This window comes from Pinus tabuliformis, chromosome 2_2 (genome assembly GCF_031772625.1).
Source record: "Pinus tabuliformis cultivar Carrire ecotype Pingquan chromosome 2_2, CPIR1, whole genome shotgun sequence".
Lineage (NCBI taxonomy): Eukaryota > Viridiplantae > Streptophyta > Pinopsida > Pinales > Pinaceae > Pinus > Pinus tabuliformis.
In genome coordinates this window covers 185,817,218-185,842,823 of record NC_142300.1, presented here as the reverse complement: position 1 = coordinate 185,842,823, position 25,606 = coordinate 185,817,218, and positions in this window count along the sequence as shown.

Below are 25,606 nucleotides of genomic sequence, written 5' to 3'. Positions count from 1 at the left end.
CCCCCACGTTAAGGACTAGTGGGAAACCTACTGCGAGTAGAAGGATGAAAGTACAGGCTCGCTATTTTCAACCGCACCCACTTGGAATTCATTCTGGGATGCCATCAAGGAGCAGTATTACCCTGTCAAAAGCTATGAGGACAAATACATAAAGTGGACCACGCTGCGGCAGGGAAGGGACCAAGATGTGCCAGAGCTCACAAACATTTTTCATACCCTTCACACAGAGTTTGGTATCAAGGATTGTGAGTTGTATTTGGTACTCAAATACCACGGCTGCCTACATAGGTACATCTAGGAAGAGATGGATTTCCTTAACATCTCCCTGTCAAAAGCTATGAGGATAAATACATAAAGTGGACCACGCTGCAGCAGGGAAGGGACCAAGATGTGCTAGAGCTCACAAACATTTTTCATACCTTTCACACACAGTTCGGTATCAAGGATTTTGAGCTGTATTTGGTACTCAAATACCACGTCTTCCTACATAGGTACATCCAGGAAGAGATGGAGTTCCTGAACATCTCCTCACTGGGCATGTTGTACCGATACGCTGTAAAAATTGAGCAGAAGTTTAAACAAAAGAAGCGAGACTTTGGATCTGCGAATCCAAAGACCAAAGGACAAAGCCAAGGTGGGGTGACCCAAGATAACCCATCAAATCCACAAGAAAATAACAACACCACAAAGTTGAATAAGGACACAGGAAAGTGGTGTGAGTTCCATAAGAGCCCCACTCACAACACAAGTGAGTGTCGGACCAAGCAGTCGTTGGTGGCCGAGTTGAGGGCTTCAGAATCAGATGCATGCTCTGACCCTAAGTCAAAACCTGACAAGGGAAATGGCAAAGGGAAGCAGATCATTGATGCGGAGCCCAACACCAGTGTTTCCACCGCCAAGATCCAGAAGAATGAGCCTGAAGATCCAAAGGAGGGGGAGTGTCTTTTCCACTCACAGATGTGGGTGAAGGGTTTGCCGCTGCAATTCATTGTTGATAGTGGAAGCCAAAAGAACCTCATTTCAGCAGAGTTCGTGAAGCGGTTGGGCCTACCGACTACACCACACCCATAGCCATACGATATCGGGTGGCTTCACCAAGGACGAGATCTTCGAGTTTTCCAATAGTGTCGCCTTCCCTACGGCATCAAACCCTTCATAGACGAGGTATTGTGTGATGTTACACCTCTGGATGTTTGCAATGTATTATTAGGCCAACCATACTTGTGGAGGCGACATGCTATGTATGAGTCAAGGCCTCACACTGTTATTATTTCTTTGGGTAATTGATTATACAGGATATCAAAGGTAGCCCCACCTACCGCCACCTCTTTGATCGCTGCTAAGAAGGGCAGCAAGCTCATCTCACAGACTAGGAAATTTATTTTCTGTCTAGTTCACTCCCAAAGTAAGGGGAATATCATTGCCACATCCATGACCCCCGTGAAGTGTTCCTCCACACAGCAGTAGTAGCAAAGGGATATGGTAATGACAGAACACAAGAACAACTTCTCCTCACCCACAGGGGTACCGAATAAGTTTCAGGTGGGTTAAAAAGTTTGGTTACATCTGCAGAAATAACGCCTTACAAGAGCCCATCAAAAGCTTAGACCACTCCGACATGGTCCTTACAGCATTACCAAGGCTATGGGAAACAATGTTTTGTAGCACAATATTCCTCCATTCCTTCGCTTGCACTGAGTGTTCAATAAGGAACTCCCTCTACCATGCTTCCCACCATTACTAGACACGTCAGAGATTGCAGAACAACTGACCAAGGACCAAGTTCAGCAAATGGAGGAACTCAACACAATGGGGACCATTGCTTCTTAAGGGGGGATGAATGATCTAGGTGGATGTTGGTGGCCACCCACCTATTCCATTTAGACCCCCATGACTATCTCTTTCAGTTTTTCAGCTTCCTTAATTGTAGCACAATTTACTGTTTTTATCAGTTTTTTAGGTCCTAAACTTCCAGAGCCGTTTTGAGACTCTAAACGACGTTTTTTGGGGAAAATCGGGGGCAACATGGGTCATAATCCTATGTTTCTCTTCCAAAAGTTATATTCTTCGGATAGATCTTTCTAACGAGCTATTGTGTGCGCCAAACGGAGATCATATGCCAAAGTTACGACCCCAGGAAGTTGATGTACCAGTTTACCCAAATGGGGCCCACAGTTTGGCGCTTCATCTTCTAGGGTTAAATTTTTGGATGTTTAGGGTTTTCCATTGTTTCTCAACAATAAATAGGCCTTCAAGCCTCATTGTAACACAGTCCAAAGGCATGTAGCCGCCACATCTCTTCTTAGAGATAAGCTACCATCGCCCTAGCTAGTTTATTTCCATTTCTGTTTGTAAGCATATTTCAATATTTTATCTTAATGAAATGAAGTATTATTTCCACTGCATCTTTGTGTTTATGGTTATCTCTGTAATTTGTTGCATTCCTGTTTCAATCTAGATCATTTGTATAGATAAAATATGTATTAGATTACTTCTTTTATAGATTCTTCACTTAAGAATATAGTCAGTTAATAATGTTTTCCTTTTCTTCAATTGCATTCTTGGTTTTTTCTTGCAACTGAGAATGTTCTTCCTTCAACCGTTAGTGGATATTTTGTAGTTGTTCCTATTGTTGATGTTGTAACAAATCAATATGTGCCTAATTCTCTTTATCACTTCTGAATTTCTGACCTTCAAAGTCCTTAAATTTTCCTCTATGTTGTTTGATGATGTTTCTTGGATTCTTGAATAATCATCTATTTGCATGCACATATTCTCTAATAGAATCTACAACCTCTTCTGCAAAATCTTAATCATTAAATTTAGAGGTGTCTCATACAATTTCCTATCTAACAGGGGACCCTTCAAGCTAGCCCACTTTTATTTTCTTTTCTGTTCCTTTTACTATGGCCCTTTTTTTTGGCTAAAGAAATATTCATTTAGAGGAACTTCTTCATATTCAATAGGTTGAAGCTCATCCACATTGATTATGGTGGATGAGATTATATCGGGGTAGACAAATAATGGAGTTTTACTAATTTCAAGTTGTGTCATGTGACAACCCCAATAATATTTTTCTTATGAATGCTATGTAAACCTTTCATGTATTTTGTATTTTAAAATATAAAATTAATAATAATAATAATGGGTTGAATAGGGGCACAAATTCTAGGGACTAAGAATGGTGACTTGCCTAGGATGCTTAGTTTACTTTCTGCAGGAAAACTCGACACTTTTGGGACAACCATTGAAGGTTGGTTGTTGTGTTATTTTAATAATTTGGAGTTTAAAATTTATGGGCTGCAAAAAAATATTCAGGCCCATATTTTCCTTGGACAAGTGAGTAAGAAAATAAGGACAAAAAAATTAAATGGGATAGAGGCTACATGAGCAGCTAGAGAAGAAAATAAATTAAGGAGAAAAAAAATTACATGGAAGTCAACAGAAAGAAAGAGGTCAATTGGGAAAAATGAAAACACATTACACAACGAGAACATTCATTCCCTCCTAGAATAGACCAGCATGTTGAGAAAATCAAGAATGCACAATGGCAAAGCAATGAATACGATGAGAACATGAGTAGCGTAGAGGAAAAAGAAGAAGCAATGGATACTTGCACATCTTTTCACTATTGGGAATATATTGGAAGGTGCGTTGCCATAGTGTTGAGAAATTATGGACTGCTACAATGCTCAAAAGTGAAAAAAAAAAACCTCATAAGTATTTTGGCTGAGTAGTAGCAAGAGCACAAGGATGGATCCTCTGCAAGGGGTTCTGGTTTCCCCTTTTTGGGTGGAACGGTTGCGTTCTACCTTTCAGGATGTAGGTGGAGCCTATGGCATCCATGGTTTTATTGGGTGTTAAATAGCAGTAGGGTGGAGGTGAATCCTCTAGATTCCTTCGTGTTATTGGTTATTGAATAGTTATAGGGTGGAGGCAAAAGACCTTAGGATTCCCTGTGTCTCTATTGACTTCTATTGGGTTGGCGGGTGGAGGTAGGATAACCTCTAGAGTCCCTATTTCAACTACTAATTGGTATTTGATCCTTGGAGAAAAGAATCTCAGTCTTTGGAATCCATCTCAGGGGTGATAGCTACAAGAGAGATCTGGTTGCAGCTCATCTACAGTTAGGTGGAGAGTTGTTGTTACTAACTTAGTTGCCCATCTTCAGTTTAAAGCCAAGATAAGTTTCTTATTGTGTGATTTTTGCCATGAAATTTCATGTTAATATTGTTAAATGACTAGTATTGTTTATGTGAAAAATGATTGATTTCTTGAGTTCAACAATATGGAGGCTTTGATGACTAGGATTCTAATTGTTGAGTTTTTTGCATTGATGTTTCTTTGTATAAGATATTATGCATGGTGAATGTATGTGCTTGTGTTGTGTGAACTAGTTAGTATGATATTATGATGTCGGTGTAGAAAAAAATTGGGAACTAATGTGTGTAAAATGTGGAAAATTTTAGGGGTTAATATTCACAAGTGAGCTAATAATATTCCATGCTTTTTCCAAAAAAGGGTTATCAAATTTCAATTATTCTAAAAATGAATTCGCCCAAATTTTATAATATAAAATTATTTTACCTTAAAATTTCCAATCTTACATATTTCTTAATATAAAGTAATTAGGAATCTAAACATTTTTACAAAATTATCATCAAACATTTTAAAATTTGGATATTAGGGACTAGTGAGATTTGCCAAGATTGCTAAACTTTAAGATAAACTTCCATCCTTATAATTTCCTCTAGTGTAAAACAAAATAAATCTCATTAATTCTCGATCTTCAACATCACATTGAATCCTTGATGATCCAAATATCCATTAGGTTTGCATAGGAGTACAATGGAATCCTTGTGAAGTTGGTAATTTAATAATTTAATGACATAATTGAAGGATGTCGGAAGGTGTTAACACATGCACTGTAATGCAATGTCGAATACTTGCAACCTACAACATATGTAAATATATGAAAGTATAAGATGCATGCATGTGTAACATCGTTGCTATTACCATTAAAACTATGTATTATGTTAAATCTACTAATAAGGCATACCTGCGAAGAGGTTCAACTCCATGTTAAAGTCAACTTACAATGGTGAGATTGTAGGTGACTCTGTATTTTATTCTTACTATAGTAAACATGTCTTTGAAGGAAGGCACCAAACTGGTACGGATTGCCTAATATTTATGGTAACTTCCTTCCCTATGGGGTTAATAGTGGGAACAATACTTCATTCTAATAAATTGGGCACCTGAGGGGTTGAACCCAAATATTTACTCAACTAGTTAGTGTTGGTGTCAAAATCACCGAGTTAATCATTTGCTATGTTGTTATGGAATGAACCAAAAAAAGGGGGACCTCACAAGGCAAAAATGATGCAATCTACAACTCTATCACCATGTCATTAAGTGAAGACACATGGTGTTCTCTTTTAAGACATCGTGGAGGACAATTTATGGCAATTTCCTGTAGCGATATGCTACGATATCATAGTGCCAATCTAGGCTAAACTCATTGTTCCTAAATATAAAATTGAGAAGTGTGTTGACTAAATTCGAGAGCGGGTTGTATGGGACATTTTCTACCAATGGAGTATAAATATAATTGTTAAAATGAAATGAGTTAAGGAAGGTCGGTCACAATGGTTGCGTCTCCTTGGTGTAGTTCGATTATATTCTCTTTGTAATAAGCATAGAGCCTCATGAGGGTTGTGGTTCAAAGCTTCTACAATAACATATGCATTCAATTCTATAATTATTGTTGAATCCAGTGGTGTGATATGTTCTATAGCTTGCTCTATTTAAGCTACCCATCATGTTATACATGTTAATGAATTGATGGTCTATTGTGGTTGAGGACGGTTTATATGGATCATCTCTCTTTAATTGAATATATAAAAGTATATACAATAGCATGATAAAATGAGTTCAATGGAGGTCATAGGAATTGTACATCTTCTCTTTGTTTAATTCGACAATACATTGCATTGGGTGCATTAATCATACACATTGTGTAATATGTGTTAACCTATGTCCATTGCACAGTACAACAAGTTATTGTAATCAATGGTCGATGGTTGGACACCTCATCGGCAATTCAAAGCATGTAGAGGAAAGTAGGTTGACTTTCGAGTTGAGGTCAGATGGTTAGGGTCAGGCCCCATAGGATGGAAACGGTAGCTCTCAGGTAAGAGGTTGGGGTGACCTCTGAGTCAAGGGCTCTGTTCAATTCCACCCACTTTCAATCTCATACTTTGTTCTTAGTTGTTGGATGAAGGGTGGTGAATGGATCGCTTGGATATATATATGATTTAGCATACACATATGCTTATATATAACCGATGTTACGTCGTGTGTCGAGTGCCATACATATTCCATGGTTAATACCTATGGTGAGGCGTGGTCATATATATAAATAACATAGTTATCAGTGACAACACCATATGGGACACACCATATAGGTATGCATCTTTAGATTTAGAGAACCTCTATTGATCCTGGTGGATATTGGTGGCCACCTACCTCTTCCACTTGGACCCCCAACTCTGTCTCTTTCAGTTTTTTGGTTTCCTTAACTATAGCACAGTTTACTATTTTGGCATTTTTCCGGGTCCTAAACTTCCAGAACCATTTCGAGGCCCTAAATGACATTTTTATGGAAAACGGAGAGACTATAAACATCCCAGACTTGCTTGTTAATTTGTTTTTGGCCTTCTCTTTGAGATCTTCGAAATGAGGAATTATGATAGCTAAACGGAGATTGTATGCCAATGTTACGACCCTGGGAAGTTGATGTACCAATTTACCCAAATGAGGCCCATGGTTTTGGTACTTCATCTCCTAGGGTTAGGTTTTTGGATGTTTAGGGTTTTCCATTGTTTCTCAATAATAAATAGGTCTTTAAGCCTCATTGTAACATAGTTCAGAGGCATGCAGACGCCACATCTCTTCCCAGACATAAGATAACATCACCCGAGCTATCTTATTTCCATTATGTTTGTAAGCATAGTTCAATATTTTCCTATTAATGAAATGAAGTGTTTTTTTGTTGCATGTTTGTATTTATGCTTATATCTGTAAGTTGTTGCATTCTTGTTTAAGTTCAGATCAGTGGTATCAGAGCGGTTTGCTCTCTCTATTTTTCTTTGCATGTCTGCAACGAGATCAGGGTATAAGGAGTTAGGGATTGATCTAGTTGAGCTGTTGCAAGATCAGCCTCACAAAACCCAACGACCTCCCATGGCAGAAGAAAATAAAGACATGGGGGCGGGAGATCCTTTCAAAATGTTGCTCGAGGAATCTCTCGAGTGACAGAGGGATGTGATGATGGATAACTTTGCCCAGATCCTTCGATGGCTACCCACAGGCAATGCATCTTCATCCAGCAGCCACTCTTGAGGCGCCATTCCTTTTAAGGTACAATTTAACTTCGATATTCCCATATTTTAAGGCCTGATAGATGTAGACACCATAGATAAATGGTTAAATCTATTGGAAGGATATTTTTCAGTTCATGACTTTTCCAATTGGGAAAAGATTACTTTTACACTTGTCAACGTTGCCCCACATGTCAAGGACTGGTGGGAAACCTATTGTGATCAAAAGGACGAGAGTGAACCCACATTGTTTTCACTTGCACCCACTTGGGATTCTTTCCGAGATGCCATCAAGGAACAATATTACCCTATCAGGAGATATGAAGATAAATACATAAATTGGATAACACTACAATAGGGAAGGGACCAAGATGTGTCAGAGTTCACAAATATTTTCCATACCCTTCACACGATACTGGGTATCAAGGATACTAAGCGTCATTTGGTTCTCAATTACTGCGGATGTCTACACATGTACATCCAAGACGAGATGGAGTTCCTAGACATTTCCTCACTCGACACAGCGTATAGGTAGGCTGTCAAGATTGAGCAAAAGTTTAAACAAAAGAAGTGGGACTTTTGATTTGTGAATCCAAAGCATGGAAAAGGTGCCCCCAAACGATAGAACAAAGGACCAAGCCAAGGCGGGGCTACCTAGAATATCCCACCGAAGCCGCAAGAAAATAATAACACCACGAAGACAAATAAGGACATCAGAAAATGGTGTGAGTTCCATAAGAGCTCCACTCACAATACAAGTGAGTGTCGAGCCAAGTAGTCAATGGTGGCTGAGCTGAAGGCTTCTGAATCAGATGCATGTTCCAACTCTAAATCAAAACTCGATAAGGCAACTCACAAAGGGAAGAAGATCATTGATGTGGATCCCAGTGTCACTGTGGCCACCACCAAGATCCAAAAGATTGAGCATGAAGATCCAGAGGAGGGGGAACAGCTTTTCCACTCACAGATGTGGGTGAAGGGTTCTCCGCTATAGTTCATTGTCGACAGTGGGATCCAAAAGAACCTCATTTTAGTAGAGGTAGTGAACTAGTTGGGCCTAAAGACTACAACACATCCACAACCGTACACCATCAGATGGCTTCACCAAGGATGAAAACTTCGTGTCAATTAGCAGTGTCACCTTCCCTACAGCATCAATCCCTTCATGGATGAGGTACTGTGTGATGTTGCTCCTCTTAAAGTTTGTGATGAATTGTTAGGAAAACCATACTTGTGGAAGCGACACCTTGTATATGAGTCTAGACCTCACTCTGTGATTATTACCTTGGCCAACAAGTTGTACAAGATACCGGAGGTAGCCCCGCCTACCACCATCTCTTTAATCAATTCAAAGCAATGCAGTAAGACCATTTCCAAGACTAGGAAATTTGTTTTCCTTATGATTCACCCTCGGGGCAAGAAGAAGGTTGTGGCCACGGCTTCTAAGTAGGGCTCTTCTGCACAATAGCAGAAGATGGAAAAGGTTGTGGAGGAGTGCAAGGATATTTTTACCTTACCTATAGGGGTACCTTTGCACTGTCAGGTCAAGCACTCCATCAATCTGACCCCGGGCATGTCGTTGTCTAATGGGCTGATCTATCAATGCTCTGTTCTAGAGAACGATGGGATTAGGAGGCAGATTCAAGAACTATTGCAGAAGGGCCAGATCAAGCCAAGATCATCACCCTGTGGGAGCCAGATTGTATTGGTACATAAGAAGGATGGGACCTGGAGGCTCTGTACTGACTATCGGGTGTTGAAAAAGATCACTATTTGGAATAGGTACCCAATCTCGTGGATTGATGACCTTCTTGACCAGCTTAAGGGGGCCAAATATTTTAGTAAGATTGACTTGAAGTCATTTTATTACTAGTTTCCTATCGAACCCTCTAATGTGTGGAAGACTACCTTCAAATCCAAGGAGGGAATTTTCGCATCGTTGGTCATGCTATTTTGATTGATGAACGCCCCTGTAACCTTCATGGGACTGATGGATGACATCTTGAAGCCCTTCACCAATGCATTCATGGTGGTGTATTTAGATGACATCTTGATCTTCAGCCAGAGTTGGGATGAGCACCTCCACCATATTTGACAGGTCCTTGAAACCCATGCGACAACACAAGTTGTGTGCAAACTTGGAGAAATGCACCTTTGGCTTAACCCAAGTTCAATATATTGGGTACATAATTAATGAGAAGGGTGTACATGTGGACCCATCCAAGATATAAGTCATTCGATATTGGCCAGTCCCAACCACTCTAACAGAGCTCTGCAGCTTTTTGGGTCTTGCCAACTTATATTGTAGGTTCATGTTGGGGTTCTCTCATACTGCTTGGCCTTTAAGTCAAGTCACCAAGGGCGAAGCAAAAGAAACGTTCTTTTGGTCTGAAACCCAACAACAAGCATTCTTCCAATTGAATAATCGCCTATGTTCTGCACCAGTGCTCAAATTACCAAACTTGCAACAACCATTTGAGATTGAGACAAATGCCTCTGACTATGTTATTGGTGTGATTCTTACCTAGCATGGGCATCCAATGGCTTACCACAGTGAGTCACTTTCAGACACAGTCCGAAAGTACCCCACTTACGACAAATAAATGTATTCCATTGTGCAGGTCTACCCTCAATGGAAGCATTACATTATTCGGAAGGAAACGGTCATCCACACAAACCACTGGCCTTTATAGTTCATATAGACACGAGGGAAGTTGCAGAACAATCGCCATCAAAAATGGTCCACCTACCTTGAAACAGTTCCATTTGAACATTAAGTATAGGAAGGGTAGCACCAATAACGTCATTGATTGCCTCACCGACCACTAATCATTGCACTGATCACTATGCTCATCTCCTGTGGGCACGAGACATCGGGGTGGCTGCATTTTTACAAGAGAGATTTAGAATTCGGCAACACATACCAGACACTCCTAGAAGGGAAGAAAGTTCCAAATTTTCACCTTCAAGATGCACTATTATGCCACCTGTTCAACAGAAGTTTCCCCATCTCATGGAGGCACTCAACGCAATGGGGACCATTGCTTCTTAAGGCAAGAGGAATGATCCAGGTGGATATTGGTGGCCACCCACCTATTCCACTTGGACCCCCAACATTGTCTCTTTCAGTTTTTTCGTTTCCTTAATTGTAGCACAGTTTACTATTTTTGGCATTTTTTCAGGTCCTAAACTTCCAGACCATTTTGAGGACCTAAACAATGTTTTTAGGGTAAACGAAGAGACCGAAAACGTCCCAAATTGTCATGATTATTTTATTTTGGCCTTCTCAAAAAGAAGGTATTATGATAGCCAAACGAGGATCATATGCCAAAGTTATGACCCCGACAAGTTGATGTACCAATTTATGTTGGAAATACTAAGAGGGGGGTGAATCAATATTTCCTATTAATTTTCACAATTGAATAAATCTAAATTTAAGACAATTCAGAGCATTATTATGAAACCATAAAACACAACACATGAAAAGAAGTACACAAAGGATTTAGCTTTAACAAGCATTGTATTATGTAGTGTAGAATGTACATACAATACTTTCTAGGAGAACTGGGAAGGAAGTGAAATACTCCCAGCAATCTGGAAGGAAGCAAAATGCTCCCTAAAGGTTGGGCTCCCATACCAGAGATAATGGCCCAAGTATAATTGCTACTCACTGCTACAGCCACTATCGCCTTTGTTGGTCACAGTTGCTCACCGATGCTACTGCTACACACATACTGTTGCTGCCACTACTGATCACTAATGTTTCCACTGCACATATACTGCTGCTGCCTCTACTTCAACCTTGCCTCTCCTTCTGCTGCACCACTGTTGTAACCTGCTACCTATGCTTCAACCCTGCCTCTCCTTCTGCTGCACCAATGTTGTCACCTGCTGCCTCTGCTGCTACTTATCCATTGTTGTCACCACTCCTGTCCATTATTACTGCTGCAACAATAACTGTGTCTGTCTCCTACTAATGTCACTGCTCTCTGTTGTTGTTACTAATGCCACAACTCTGCTATTGTTGTTGCTTTTGTCAATTTTATTATTACTGCTGATACTTCCATAATCCACTGCCGATGTCACTAGTACCACAACCTACCATTCTCTCACTTCTTGTTTTTCTGCTACCAATTTTACGTAGTGGCATTAAAAAAACTTCTATTATGTGCATTCATTATCAGCATAACACTGTGCTACAAACAACTGTTAAGACATCCTCAAATATAGATTATTGTCATTATGTCCAACTTGTTGTAAAAAAAGTTCACACAAGGACATCATTGTCACCTTGTCACAGTGAACATCATGTCAAGGCATACATCAAGGAGATCTAAGAATGTATGTCATTGTCAATTGTTGCTCCACATCACCACATCAAGGATATTTCTATATTCCAATCTGTTACCTAACAATGCTTCTGCCTAGCTTTCGAAAACATTAGTGACTCTACTTGCAAAGAGCCAAGTTGTTGTCCTTGCCTCTGCTCAAGATATCCATTATTGACATCCTGACAACAATAATTGGTGATGTGTAATTATATGAGTAGTACCACTGTTGGATCCAATCTCATCACTTCAAGACAAGTTTCTACTCAAAGGATGTATGAACCTTTGCACAACAAAAAGAACAGTGAATGTTTGTTGTTACAACTAGGCCATTCTTGTAGTTATACATTCTTATTGTCCAGTAATCAATTTTTGTCCCAATGTATTATACAAGAACACATCAACAAGTCCCCTTATTATCACTGCGAGCTCAGTAGCATATGCTCAAACATACACAGATTTCAATTGTCTAGCACATAGGGCTTCTAAACGATTCCTTCAGATGTTGTCCTTGCATATACACATCCGCTTCAAGTGTTCATAACATACTTTGGGCTTTTATTTGCAGGACTGTCTTACTGTAGTTATACATTTACTAGGACACAAGATGAATTTTCTGAAGTTTTATATCAGTCTTCAAGCTGCATACTTATCACCCTCAGCGAAAGGATATAGAGCTATGTTATGCCACAAGGAGGAGATTTTTAACTGTCTGCTTTTAGAGTAGATAGAGATTGATTCATAGGCCTGTGGCTTTGTTTTCGTCTTCAATTTAAATTGTTGCATTTCACTGCAAACAATACAGATCAAGAATGCTTATGTACAAAATGATCACATTGTTACAAACATATTCAGATATTTTGAGAGAGATCACTTTACTGAGAGAGAGTTAGCCCTCCAATCCACCAACAGACATTTGGAAGAACAATGAAAACCCTTTCATATCAAGAACGTAGAGGATAGAACATGGTGACTGAGACTCTTAGGATGCTGCTTCATTGCTTTAGATTAAGGTTAAAGGGTTGTCTCTGGATCAACGAAGGTCATACTAAGATCATCCTCCAAAAGGCCTGCAATAAAAATTTGAAGCCCAACGAATCCCCAAAGAAAAACTTTCCAGAAGCTTTCCCTCATCAAAATATTTATAAGATTTTACTGGGCCGCAAATGAATTACTGAGCTCCTTCCGAAATTGCGAGTTTCTCTAAAATTTTCATAAATGTGGCACACGTGCTGGATTGGCGTGGAAATTTCACGAATCTCCTGCAGATATATACAAGCGAAAACCCCAACGTAGCCCCCCCTGAACAAAAAAATTATAATTTATAAACCCATACACTTGGAGAAACTTCTCACACTCTCTTCAGCACGTCTGGCCGTAGAGAGACTTCGCACTTTTCTCCAGTACGTCTGGCCATGGAGAGAAACTTAACACATTTTTCTACCTTGCTTTTGAAGAGCCAAATAATGTGTTTATATAATCTTAAGATCCTTCTAGAATGGGCCGACACAATGGCTTTGGAGGTAAAATTAATTTGTTTTAAAATTTTAAATACCATCCTGAAGTCAACGTAGGGTTTTGTAGAAATGAAATTCAATTTATTTTTGTTTTAATTTTGTACCCAACTTTTAAGGTTCCACCAACATATGATGATAGATTATTTTATTTGGACCCACTTGATTTCATTATTATTTTTATTTATTTTTAAACTTGGAGCTAGTCCTTGATGTATCTTTTAAATAAAAAAATCCCTTTCACTTTTGACTTTTTACAACTCATCATGTACTCCAATGGGATGCCGTGCAATAAATAAGCTACCACCTCATCACCTTTGTTGCAACATTGGCAAACGTTTTCATATAACCTTTAGCTGCCCTTGGGGTTTTGGACCTTCAATTTTGACTGGGTGTTTCTCTTAAACCGTGAGGGCCTACAAAATGCTCAACATACCACCGGAAACATCTCGACGAGAATAATTTGATGGTGAGGGTCTTTGAGGCAAGCACATTGATTTGTTTCTCCAAAAACATCAGCAAATACAAGGTGTTTCCAACATCTAAGGAACTCAAGAGAGACAATATTAGGTGAATGTAGTCATACTACAAAGCTTCTGAGACCTATAGAGACAAAGGTAACATGAGCTAGGGGCTAGTCAGTTAAACATGAAGAGACCTTTGAAGTCAGAAGAGAAAAAAATGGGGTAGATGGTAGCAGGCCTAGGAAGAGGCATAGAAGAGAAAGTGAAGATGCTATGAGAGGGAATGCACCATTGAGTACCCCAGAGGGGATAACAAGCACTTATGGTCATCACTTTGGTAGATATTCTATCTTTACTACCAGGAGGCATCATCATCTAATTCTTATCATCATCAGAGAAAGAGAGAAGGGGAATATATGCCCAATGAGTTCAAGAAATCCAAACCTAATTGAAGAAATATGAAGATGAAAATGCTTGGTTGCTTGAAATGAATAAATTCTTTAGAATCCACGATTATTCTTATAACATGAAGGAAAAGGTAGCCACCTATAGTCTGAATGGAAAAGCAGACATATGGTACAAATATATGAAGAATTTCAAAGGCATAACTAAAGAGAGGCTGAGATGAAGAAAATTCGAGGGTCTCTTCATAGGAAAATATTTATTAGACAAGTATTATGATAGAAAAGAAAAAGAATTTTATGAACTCGGAATGGGATATATGTTAGATGAAGAATACAACACCAAGTTCCTAAAATTATTGAGATATGTGCCATATATCACGGATGAGAAGGAAAAGGTTCAATGTTTCATCAGTGGGTTACCTCTAGCATTCAAAGATCAGATAGAGATTCTAGAATCTCAAACCTTAGATGATGCCATGAAGAAGTTGAAGCATTGGCATGAGTAAGAAAAACGAAGAAAAGAATTTAGAGGTGATTGGAAGGCAAGGAGACTGGAAATATAAAAAAACGTGGCCTACGAAGATTGCAAACATGAAGAAAGGCATGACCACAACCAATTCAAGCTAAATTTAGCCAAAATTTAGTTAAGCTAATAAGTTTCATATGTATCAACCTACAGGAGAGCAACACATATCTGAGATAAAAAAGCCATTAAAATATTGGACATGTGGTGAGAACTACTGAAAAAGGCACTACCCACAATAGAAAAATGCAGTTCCAAAAATTTACAATGCACAAGAAGCTCGCACTGTGGGAGACATAGCACAAAGTGTGCCTTGAATTTATGTTGTGGTGGATAATCGTTAGGCATACCACCAAGCTTCCATCATTAACATGGAAGGTAAGTTGTGTAATCAAGTTATTTCTATTTGGATTGACCCCATTTCTAACTATAGTTATGTCGGCCTAGAGCTTGTGAAATAATATCAATTGGCTAGGGAAGCGCATGAAGAACCATGGTTGGACCAGTTAGCAACAAGGACCAAGAGAAAACTAAGCTACTATGTGAGATCGTGTGCATTTGATCTTCAATTCATTCCAATGACAACTTGGGTGTGTATAGCATGTTTAAGGGAATAGATTGGTTGTACAAGCACCATACCAAATTTGACTATTATGAAAAGGAAATCGAGTGCATAGATGAAGCTAGAGAGAGGAGAATATTGCAGGGTAAGCAGAAGCCTACTTTACTAAGGAAAATTATAGCCATGCAAGCCAAACACAACTACCAAAAGGGTTTTCATCTATGTGTTGTTCAAATATCCAGTGATGAAAAGGCCAATAGTAGTTCTAAGGAAGAGGAGATCAAGATACTGAGGAGATAAATTGTGTTACAATAGTTTAGGGATGTATTTCTAGAAAATTTTCCTGGATTTCCTCCTCATAGAGAGGTATATTTTTCAATTGAGTTAATGCCTAGAGTAGCACCAACATCCAAGGGACCATACAAGATCAGCACCCTTGAGTTGGCCAAATTAAAACTACAGTTCAAAGAGATGCTTGATAAAGGTTATATATGACCAAGTGTGTCTCCATGTGGAGCACTAGTCTTGTTTATGAAGAAGAAGGATGGTACACTCAAACTCTACATTGACTATAGGCAACTAAAATAAGTGACCATCAAGAACAAGTACCAATTGCCATGGATTGATGATTTATTTGATCAGTTGAAGGGACCAACAATTTTCTCCAAGATTGATTTGAGGTCAGTGTATCATCAAGTATGCATCAAAGAAGAATATATCCATAAAATTTATTTATGAATGAGGTACGAGCACTATGAGTTTGTAGTGGTACCCTTCGGGCTTACTAATTCCCCTGCCATTTTCATGTGTTTAATGAACAATGTGATGCATCCTTACTTGGACAAATTTTTCATTGTCTTTGTTGATGGCATCTTGGTGTATTCAAGAATGGAAGAAGAGCATAAGAAGCACTTAACTACAATGCTACAATTTCTCAAGGAACTTAATATTTATGCAAATATTAACAAGTGTTATTTCTTCCAATCACAGAGACATTATTTGGGACACATCATCTCTAAGGAAGGGATATTAGTCGATCTGGAAATGATCAAGGCCATCATAGAGTGGCCAACACCAAAAAATGTGAATGAAATCAGATCATTCATGGGGTTGGCATGCTACTATAGAATGTTCATCATGAAACTTATCTAAGATAGGCCACCCTATCACATCCTTGCAAAGGAAAGGAAAGAAGTTTGAATGGACAGTTAAATGTGTAGAAAGCTTTGATCAGTTAAAGCAATTGTATACAAGCATTTTGTGGTTTGTACAGAAACCTGCAAGGAACGACTCAGTGGAGTCTTGATGCAGGAAGGGAAAGTATTTTTCTATGAGTCACAAAATTCAAATGAACATGAGGCAAAATTTGTAACTCATGATTTGGAGTTAGCCGCCATTATTCATGCATTGAAGATGTGGAGGCATTACCTCCTCAATAGAAGGCTCACACTCATGATAGATCATAGTGGACTAAAGTACTTGTTTGGTCAACCTAAATTGAATGCAAGACAAGCTAGGTGGCTAGATATACTTAATGAGTTTGACTTTTAAATCAAATGTATCAAAGGAAAATAAAATATATTTGTTGGTGCACTCAATATAAGGATTCAATTGAATCACATGGCAGCAATAAGCTCTTATGGAGTGGACCTAGTAGAGCGGGTCAAACATGGAGGGAAACATAATGAAGTATTAACAGATAAAAGAAAAACTACAACAAGGTAGGGAGAATGGAAAGGATAAGGAATATCATCTCACATATGATGGTTTGATTATATTCAAAAATAGAATCTATGTGTTAGATAATGTTGATTTGAAAAGGCTCGCAATGAGATAGTTTCATGAAAAACCATATTCCGACCACTCGGGATACGTGAAGATTATCATGTCCATTAAGAAGTTATATTATTGGCCTAATTTGAAAAAGGAATTAGTTGAGGATGTTGTTATATGATTGGAGTGCTAGCAATTCAAGGTCAAATGTAAACATCCATCAGATTTATTGCAACCCATTCCCATTCTGGAATGGAAATGGGAGGTGATATCCATGGATTTCATTTCAATTTTTCCTAGAACCTCCACGATACATGATATAATTATGGTGGTCATTTTCAAGTTGGTTCATTTTGTAGTTGTTAAGTCCACCAATTGTAACCACCCGTCCCATATTTACCCACTTTCATTGGCCTACTAGGGTAAACATGAGCTAAGGGATAATATGACATGACTAATCCTCTTAGGTACAGTTAAAGAAATGGAACTGACAAACTTAAACTTTAGTTACCCTCTTCAGGAGATACAGGACCCCCAGGAGCCAAACAACCACTTCAGGTGCCATAACCCTGAGTTAACTTGCATTTTTATTGATTTGAATCCTAGTCTCTTACATAACAAGGCAAGCCAATGAGTTTAAGCCTCCAGTCACATGGATAAACCTGCCTCCTAGCGACTGCAGTCTAGAGTTCCTAGTTCTGTGTATGCAACCCCAAAATTTGAGCCACTTTTTCAGGGCTAGCATCCAGACCTCTGCCTAGAACTTGATAGAACTTTCCAAAATGATGAATGACATAAGGATAAATCCATTAACACAAAACTTAGGAAAGAACATGACCTGAACATGCCTAACCATGACAGACATTTCGTCAAACACATTGTAAACATATAATCTACAGGTCACAAATGCATATTTGAACTTAGGGGTCCCATACTTATTTCAAAATCATCAAGAAAGTGTAATTACCTCTCATAATAGCTGCAATAACATCTATTATGTCATGTATTCAATAATCAATTATTTACCAATCAAAACATGATAAGAGCCATAACTAGAATATGTCATAAGACCATGCTTATACCCAACATATAACTAGAATAATAACAATGGTAGAACAATCATTAAAGCCGCATCATAACATGTACATTTACTCGTAAAATACAAGAGGAAAATATATCTTATTAATGTAAGAATAATCCAACCAAGTCAGGGAATTCCACGTACCACCTGGCCATAGATTGGGCTAAACCAAATCTTTCTTTCAACCAATCACTTCTATTCCATATTCTAAGCATGAATGGATGACTCACAATAAAACAACCAGGGCTTCCTCAAGATTTACCACAATCCTGCAAAAACTAATCAAGGGACTTCTAGGCCTGAAAAAAGCACCTACACAACCAGGATTTACGGCAATCTCGCCATAACCAGTCAAGGTATTCTTAGGCCCAAACAAAAAAAACATACACTACAAGGATTTACCGCAATCCTGCCAAAAATGGTCAAGAGATCACTAGGCCCTAAATAAGCTTGAATGCCTTAGGATGTCTTCACCAATACCTCAAAGAATTTGGTTGTCTCCACCCTTAAGCTTTACCGCAATCCCACTAAATTCGGCCAAGGGATTCCTAGTCCCTTGAGAATTTTCCTAAGACCACCTCACCTGCCTCCAAAACCATCAGGAAATGTAAAGCTCAACCAAATGAAAGAGCCCCATCACACCATGGCTATCCAAAAATGGAAAGGAAAAGTTAAAACCATTGTCACACCTAGAAAAACCCATGCCAATGACAACAAGAGAACCAAATACACACATGCATGCGAAAACTAACAAGTAAATCCTATATTCAACTTGATACCTGCAAGTAATCCCAATGTAGTCACTTTATCCAACTCTTTCTTGCTTGATCCTCGCTTCCATTTTCTTTCTTTTCCTTCATTTTCCTATCTTTCTCCAATGCTAGGGGGCTCCAAGGATGCTCTGAGTGTGCAAGAATATGAGAGCATATAGAGAGAGCTCCAAAATTGAACTGACAAAAGTTGTGAATTGATCCTCAAAATCCTTTTTATTATTGAGGCCTCTATTTTCTTCAATTTCCTTTATTTTCCTTCAATTTCCTCCTCACATGAAAATTTTGCGGCCTTTCACCTTCCTTTTCTCCTATTTTCCATTATTTTAATAAATAAAATGCCAATTAATTCCCCTTTCCCTTTTCAAAGCCATTTCCATTGCCTTTACGAATTTCCCCTTAGCCATAATAAACCAAATGAACATCCACTAGGATTATTTTCCCAAAGTTCAACTTGGAATACGTGTCCCATGACCTCGGTCTTATTTTTCCTTTAATAATATACTACATGAACTTTTGACCCAGGGTTGTTACAGACCCCCCTCCTTAGGGGAACACTGTCCTCATTGTTCAATGACACCTACAACTAGAAAAACCACTGAAAACGAAAACCTATTGCCCATGGAGCCCTATAACTTAGATCGATGGAATGTTTACAATTAACCACCTATTGAAATACAAACCAAAATGACAAAAATGACAACATGCAAACTATACCACTTATTGGAGCTTTATAACATAGCTTGTTGTGGTATTTACAACAACAACCATACATAAATATATACATATACAAAAACTCCTTTTCTTCGCAAACAATGAAGGATACATAGACCGCATCTGATCAACCATCTCCCATGTAGCTTCATCAGCCCAAATTGCTTCCACTGCACTTTAAGTTGCTCGATTGCTTGTTTGGTTCTAGAGCATGAGTTTCTTCTGCTACAAAATGCATTATGGTTCTAGCTAGAATTCTCCTTTTGGCTCCACCTGCAATACAACCCAATCAATCATATGATTAACATATTTCACATATATTTTAAGCAATGAAATATGGAAAACATCATGGACTTTCACTGTCAGAGGTAGTGCAAGTCAGTAAGCCACTGGTCCAATCCTTTCAAGGATCTCGAAAGGCCCACAATATCAAGGTTCCAACTTTGCACATGAACAAGTCCTCAAAGAGCTCTTCTTGGGCTTAATGTACAACTACACATGCTCCCTAACCTGAAACTCCTTAAATACCCTGTGCTGATTTTCATAACTCTTATGTCTATCCTATGTTGTCGTTATATTCTTCTTGGTAACCTGCATTTCTTGTTTGATCTTTGCCAGCATGTCCAGTCCTATCAACACCATGTTCATTGGATCACTCCAACTGATGGGATTATTACAACTCCACCCATAAAGTGCCTCAAATGGACTCATCCTCAATGACTCTTGATACCCATTGTTGTAAGCAACCTCAACTAATGGAAGACACTCTTCCATTCTCATTGTTGATGCATAACATACATTCTCTACATGTCCTCCAGAATCCTGTTAACCCTCTCCATCTGTCGATCTATCTGTGGATTATAAGATGTACCGAAGGCCAACTCTGTACCCAAACCTAAAAATAACTCTTTCCAAAACCTCGAAGTGAACTTGGCATCTTTGTATGACACAATCTTCTTCGGAACACCATGAAACCTCACTACATCTCTAATGAAGACTTGTGCTACCTCACTAGCTAAATAAGTAGACTTAACCGCTATGAAGTGAGCTACCTTAGTCAACATGTCAACCACAACCATGATGGAATCATGTTGTCTAGATGTCCTCAGAAAACCTGTAATGAAGACCATGGAAATGACCTCCCATTTCCACTCTAGAATCAGAATCAGATGTAGTATACCACTTGGATGCTTACACTCTGTCTTTACCTATTGACAATCCAAACACCTTGTGACGAAATCAGCTACCTCTTTCTTCAGATTTGGCCAGTAGTAGAATTTCTTCATAGTGTTGTGAAGGCAAATCCCCTGTGAGGACAGAGATGATCCCTCTAGCCCAATGAGTGGGTCTAGAAACAAACTTAACAAACTAACATACACTTTCCTAACTTATGTTTAACAAATGCAAGAGAAGGAGAAACCTACCTTGCTTTGATGCTAATCGCTTAATCATTTGGAGATGAATTTGAATATTTCACTCCAAGCCTCACTCCTTACTTGTTCTTCACGTCCGAGTACCTACAAGGAAGATCAAAGAGCTATGCAAGATATAAGAGCATATATGGCATACATCAAACATAAACTAATTAATATATCAAGGAGTATTAAGCTAAAAGCATAAACATTTACACAATTATGAAAAGTGAACATTAGATGTATATATTAATAAGCTAAATGGAAGCATACAACCTATGCCTTGATGTTGGAGACCTCCTTTTTGTGGATGTCCAAGTCCAAGAAAAGACTCTTTAATCACTCCTTCTCCAAGCTATAATGGGTAGCATGTAAGCATAATCTTAGTGTAGGGATGCAATAATCAATGACCAACCATTTGGGGATGGGAGGGAGTGAATTTATAGGAAGGGAGAGGGAGTTAGGGATCCACAAAAGAGGGAGGAAGGTCCACATATTAAGAAGAAATCCCATGATGATAAGATCAAGAGGTCCAAATGGGAGGGCTCGACCATATCAACAACAACCAATATCTATCTCGTTGTTCTCGAAGGTTCTAGTGCACAAAGATTCTCCTCGAGTTTGGGAAAACCTACCAAAAGAGGTTTAGCATGGGATTTCCTATCGAAACTCGCACTGGCAGTTCTAGTGTATAGCTATGAAGCCTTCCATCAGCATGGGAAGGTAGTGGAGAAAAATGATATGATGCTAAAATTTGGGTTTTTAGTCAACCTTCTTCATAATGGATTGAGGGCAGTTTTCCCTTGATTCTTTAGGGAGGTTTTGGTCTATATATCATGATGGATATGTTGCATAGTAGTCAACGTTTTGGCACTTCGAGATATGTAACAGGAAGTGAACAAAAGATATGAAAAAATATGGTGTAATAGATCCCCCCTAAAGCATGAAGAAAGAATATGGAGTGATGGTTGAGATGCTTTACAAGTCAGTGAAATGGCAAGAACAACACCGTCAAGAGACCTAGAAATCAAGCATATAAATATACATACACATATACATATATGACATATCTGATGATTGTGCCTAATGATACATTAATATGCATCTAATAATACATGAATCCGCGGTATGGATGCAACCATCCGAAAAGGAGGGATCATGTGCAAAGATCCTTGGTATGGCCGTAGCCATCTAAATAAAAAGGATCATGAATATGGACCCACAGTATGATTGAAGCCATCTGTTCAAAGGAAACATGTGTACAATCATGAATAACTCATAACTCCATGCAACCTGGACTTTATCAAACAAAATCCAGGGTTTTGCACTCTGTCTCCACCCGATCAATGTACGAATTCTAACATGTGAATAGATGCGTCGAAGTCAAACATGATTGAAAACCACCTGATTACTGATCAATGATGTAAACTTTTAACATGCACGAGACAAACCACCATTAATGACAATGGATCTCAAGGTATAATCAACAAAATCCATGACTGTGAAGAGTGAAGCTGAAGTCGAACATCCGTGGAATCGTTTGATCGAAGTTCAATGATGTAAACATGTCATCGAATGCGAAGAACTTGCAATTGAGGCATGCAATCTCTAAGGTACTGGAAGGGATTTTCTAGATCATCTTCCCGGATTATGAGATGAAGTTGATAAGAACTGATCCATTGAAGGAGGGAAATAATGAATCCCATGTCATCGACATGAAAAAAAGTAATTTGGAAACAATATTCCCACTGAAACCAGCCCTCGAAACGTCGGTGAATGATCCAGGCAGATCAAATTTCCTATAGAGAAAAGATTCAATCAGGGATAGAATTCGAGCCAGGAGATTAGTAGCAGAGGAAGAAGAGCAGTAGTAGATATTCTGGTGGAATTTTCTAGTTCCGAAAGAGTCATCTAGAGGATGTCAAGTTATTCTGTAGGAGGCTACATAGGCAGCTTCATTGAGGCGATTCAATTCAGCTAGTGGAGAGGTCAATTTAGTTGTTGCAGACTAGGACAATTTTCCAAAGGGCCAAAGAATTGATACAAGAGGCATCAATAGGAAGGAAATCTAATTTAGAGCTATTTATGGCTAGTGCGAGTTACAAATTGTGCAGAGGTATTTCGGGGCCAATTTCAGTGGGAAGATTGTTTCCAGGCACAGTGGGGGGGCGGCAGTTCCCCGAGAAATTTTTTTTGGACCTTATATTAGGTGGGTGAACCTACCTATGGTGTTGTGCATGGATTTCACACATGATTTTGGGCATGATGGTTTAGTCCATGGTATTTTATATATATTGTCAAGGGAACTACAATTATGTTCTATTCCAGGGTTAATGGATTGGGGTTTATAGATGCTTCGACATGTATATATAGGTATTGTAACGTTGAAAGGAACATAATGAAAAATCAATTTGGTAGTCCTGATTTTGGGATCCAGGGGAAAATCTCTGTGTATATCTGTTTTATGTTTTATGCTCTCGCCATGGTTTATTTTCTATTCTTTTATAATTCATATGTAGGTAATTTATGTAAGGGATTAAAACCTACATTTGATATTAGAATTGTTTGGACTTCAAGGGAACGACTTTACTGCTGAGGGGTTTTTCTCGGGCCTATGGTAGACCTTGTTTAGTGGGAGATCTACAGGATCGATTCTTGTGGTGAAAGAAGATGGCAAGCAGTCGAAAGATAGAGATCAAGAAATTAATGGTCAGAGTTTTGAGTTGTGGAAACTCAAGATGGAGGATTTGCTTGTGGATAAAGATTAGTGGATCACGGTAGATATGGGTACTAAACCAAAAACAATGTCAGCTAAAGATTGGGTGAAGTTGGATCAGAACACAAAGAGCACAATATGATTGTGTGTCTCAGATTTAGTATTGTTGAATGTATCAGGGGAAGCTTCGATGAAGGATTTGTGAGACAAGTTAGGGACTTTCTACCAATCTAAGCCTCTGGAGATTAAACGGTTCCCACAGAAAAAGTTGTATAACCTAAGGATGAAAGATGGAGGCATGGTGATAGAGAATATAATGCCTTTAATACTATGGTAATCCAATTATTATCTATTTATATTAAAATTTCAGATGAATATAAGTGCATCAGTTTGTTGTGTTCTCTACCAGATTCATGGGATAGTTTGGTTTTTGCAATAGGTAGCAATGCAATTTCCTTGCATTTTGATGAAATAGTCTCATCCTTGTTGTCAAAGGAGATGAGATGGAAAAATATGGAGTGCCAGAATGGTGATGCCTTGTCTATACGAGGACGATTCCAGAACAAAAAAAATAATTCCTCGAGTGGGAGATCTAAATCTGGAGGTAGATCTAAATCTCCAAGAAAACCTGTAAAGGTTTGTTGGAAATGTGGAAAGGAATGGCACTTCAAAAGGGACTCTAAATCTAAATCTCTTGAGAAAGGAAAGGGATCTGATGATGCTCCTTCTACAAAGGCGAAAACCACCTCAGATGAAGGTGGGGATGTGTACTTGGCTTCTTATTCAAGTACACATGTATATCATGAGGCATGGTTAATTGACTCAGGTGCATCCTTTCACTTCACTTCCCATAGAAAGTGGTTCTGCAAGTATGAGAAATATGATGGTGGTGATGTCTTCTTAGGGGATGATAAGAAAACTAGAATAATTGGTCGTGGAAAATTCAAGTCGAAATTGCAAGGTGGAAGGATTAGAACACTTCTGGGTGTTCTGCATATCCTTGCTTTGGCTAGAAATATGATTTCTGTAAGCAAGTTGGATGATGCAGGTGTAAAAACGGTGTTCGAGAAAGATACTTTCAATATGGTTCGAGGAGCACTAGTATTGACGCAAGGAGTTCAGATTGGAACTCTATACAAGCTTAGGGTAGCATTGTTATTGATGGGTGCAAAAATTTTGTGGTTCTTGAAAGTGGAGCAGAAAATCTAGTTGTCTCTGGAGAAAAGACCATGCTATGGCATCAAAGGCTTGGACATATTAGAGAGAAGGGCCTTCGATTACTTCATGGTAATGGTATGGTAGAAGGTATGTCTAATTTCTCTCCGGATATTTATTTCTGTGAAAATTGTGTGTGTGGGAAACATAATCAGGTGAGTTTCCCCTTTGGTGGTAAGAGGATGAAACAAATATCAGAGCTTGTGCATAATGATGTGTTTGGACCTGTGTCAGTTCCATAACTGGGTAATTCTGTGTACTATGTATAATTTATAGATAAATTCTCAAGGAATACATGGATATATTGCCTCAGGATGAAATCTGAAGTGTTTGACAAGTTTAAAGAATTTAAGGCTCTGGTGGAAAACTAGATAGAAAATAAGATAAAGGTGTTGAGGACAGATAATGGTGGGAAGTTTTGCAATAAGGGATTTGAAGAGTTATGTAAGAAGTGCGTTATAGCATGGTAGAAGACTACTCCATACACAACTGAGCAAAATGGAGTTGCAGAAAGAATGAATAGGACATTGATGGAAAAGGCAAGAAGCATTCTCAGTGGTGTCAGGTTAGGATAGGAATTCTGAGTAGAGGTGGTGGAGACTGCATGTTACCTGGTCAAAAGATCACCTTCATCAGTGTTGGAGGATAAGACTCCACAAGAGGTATGGATGGGTAAGAAACCTTTACTTTCAAATTTGAGGGCATTTGGATGTGATGCATATGTACATGTTCCAAAGGAGAACATAAA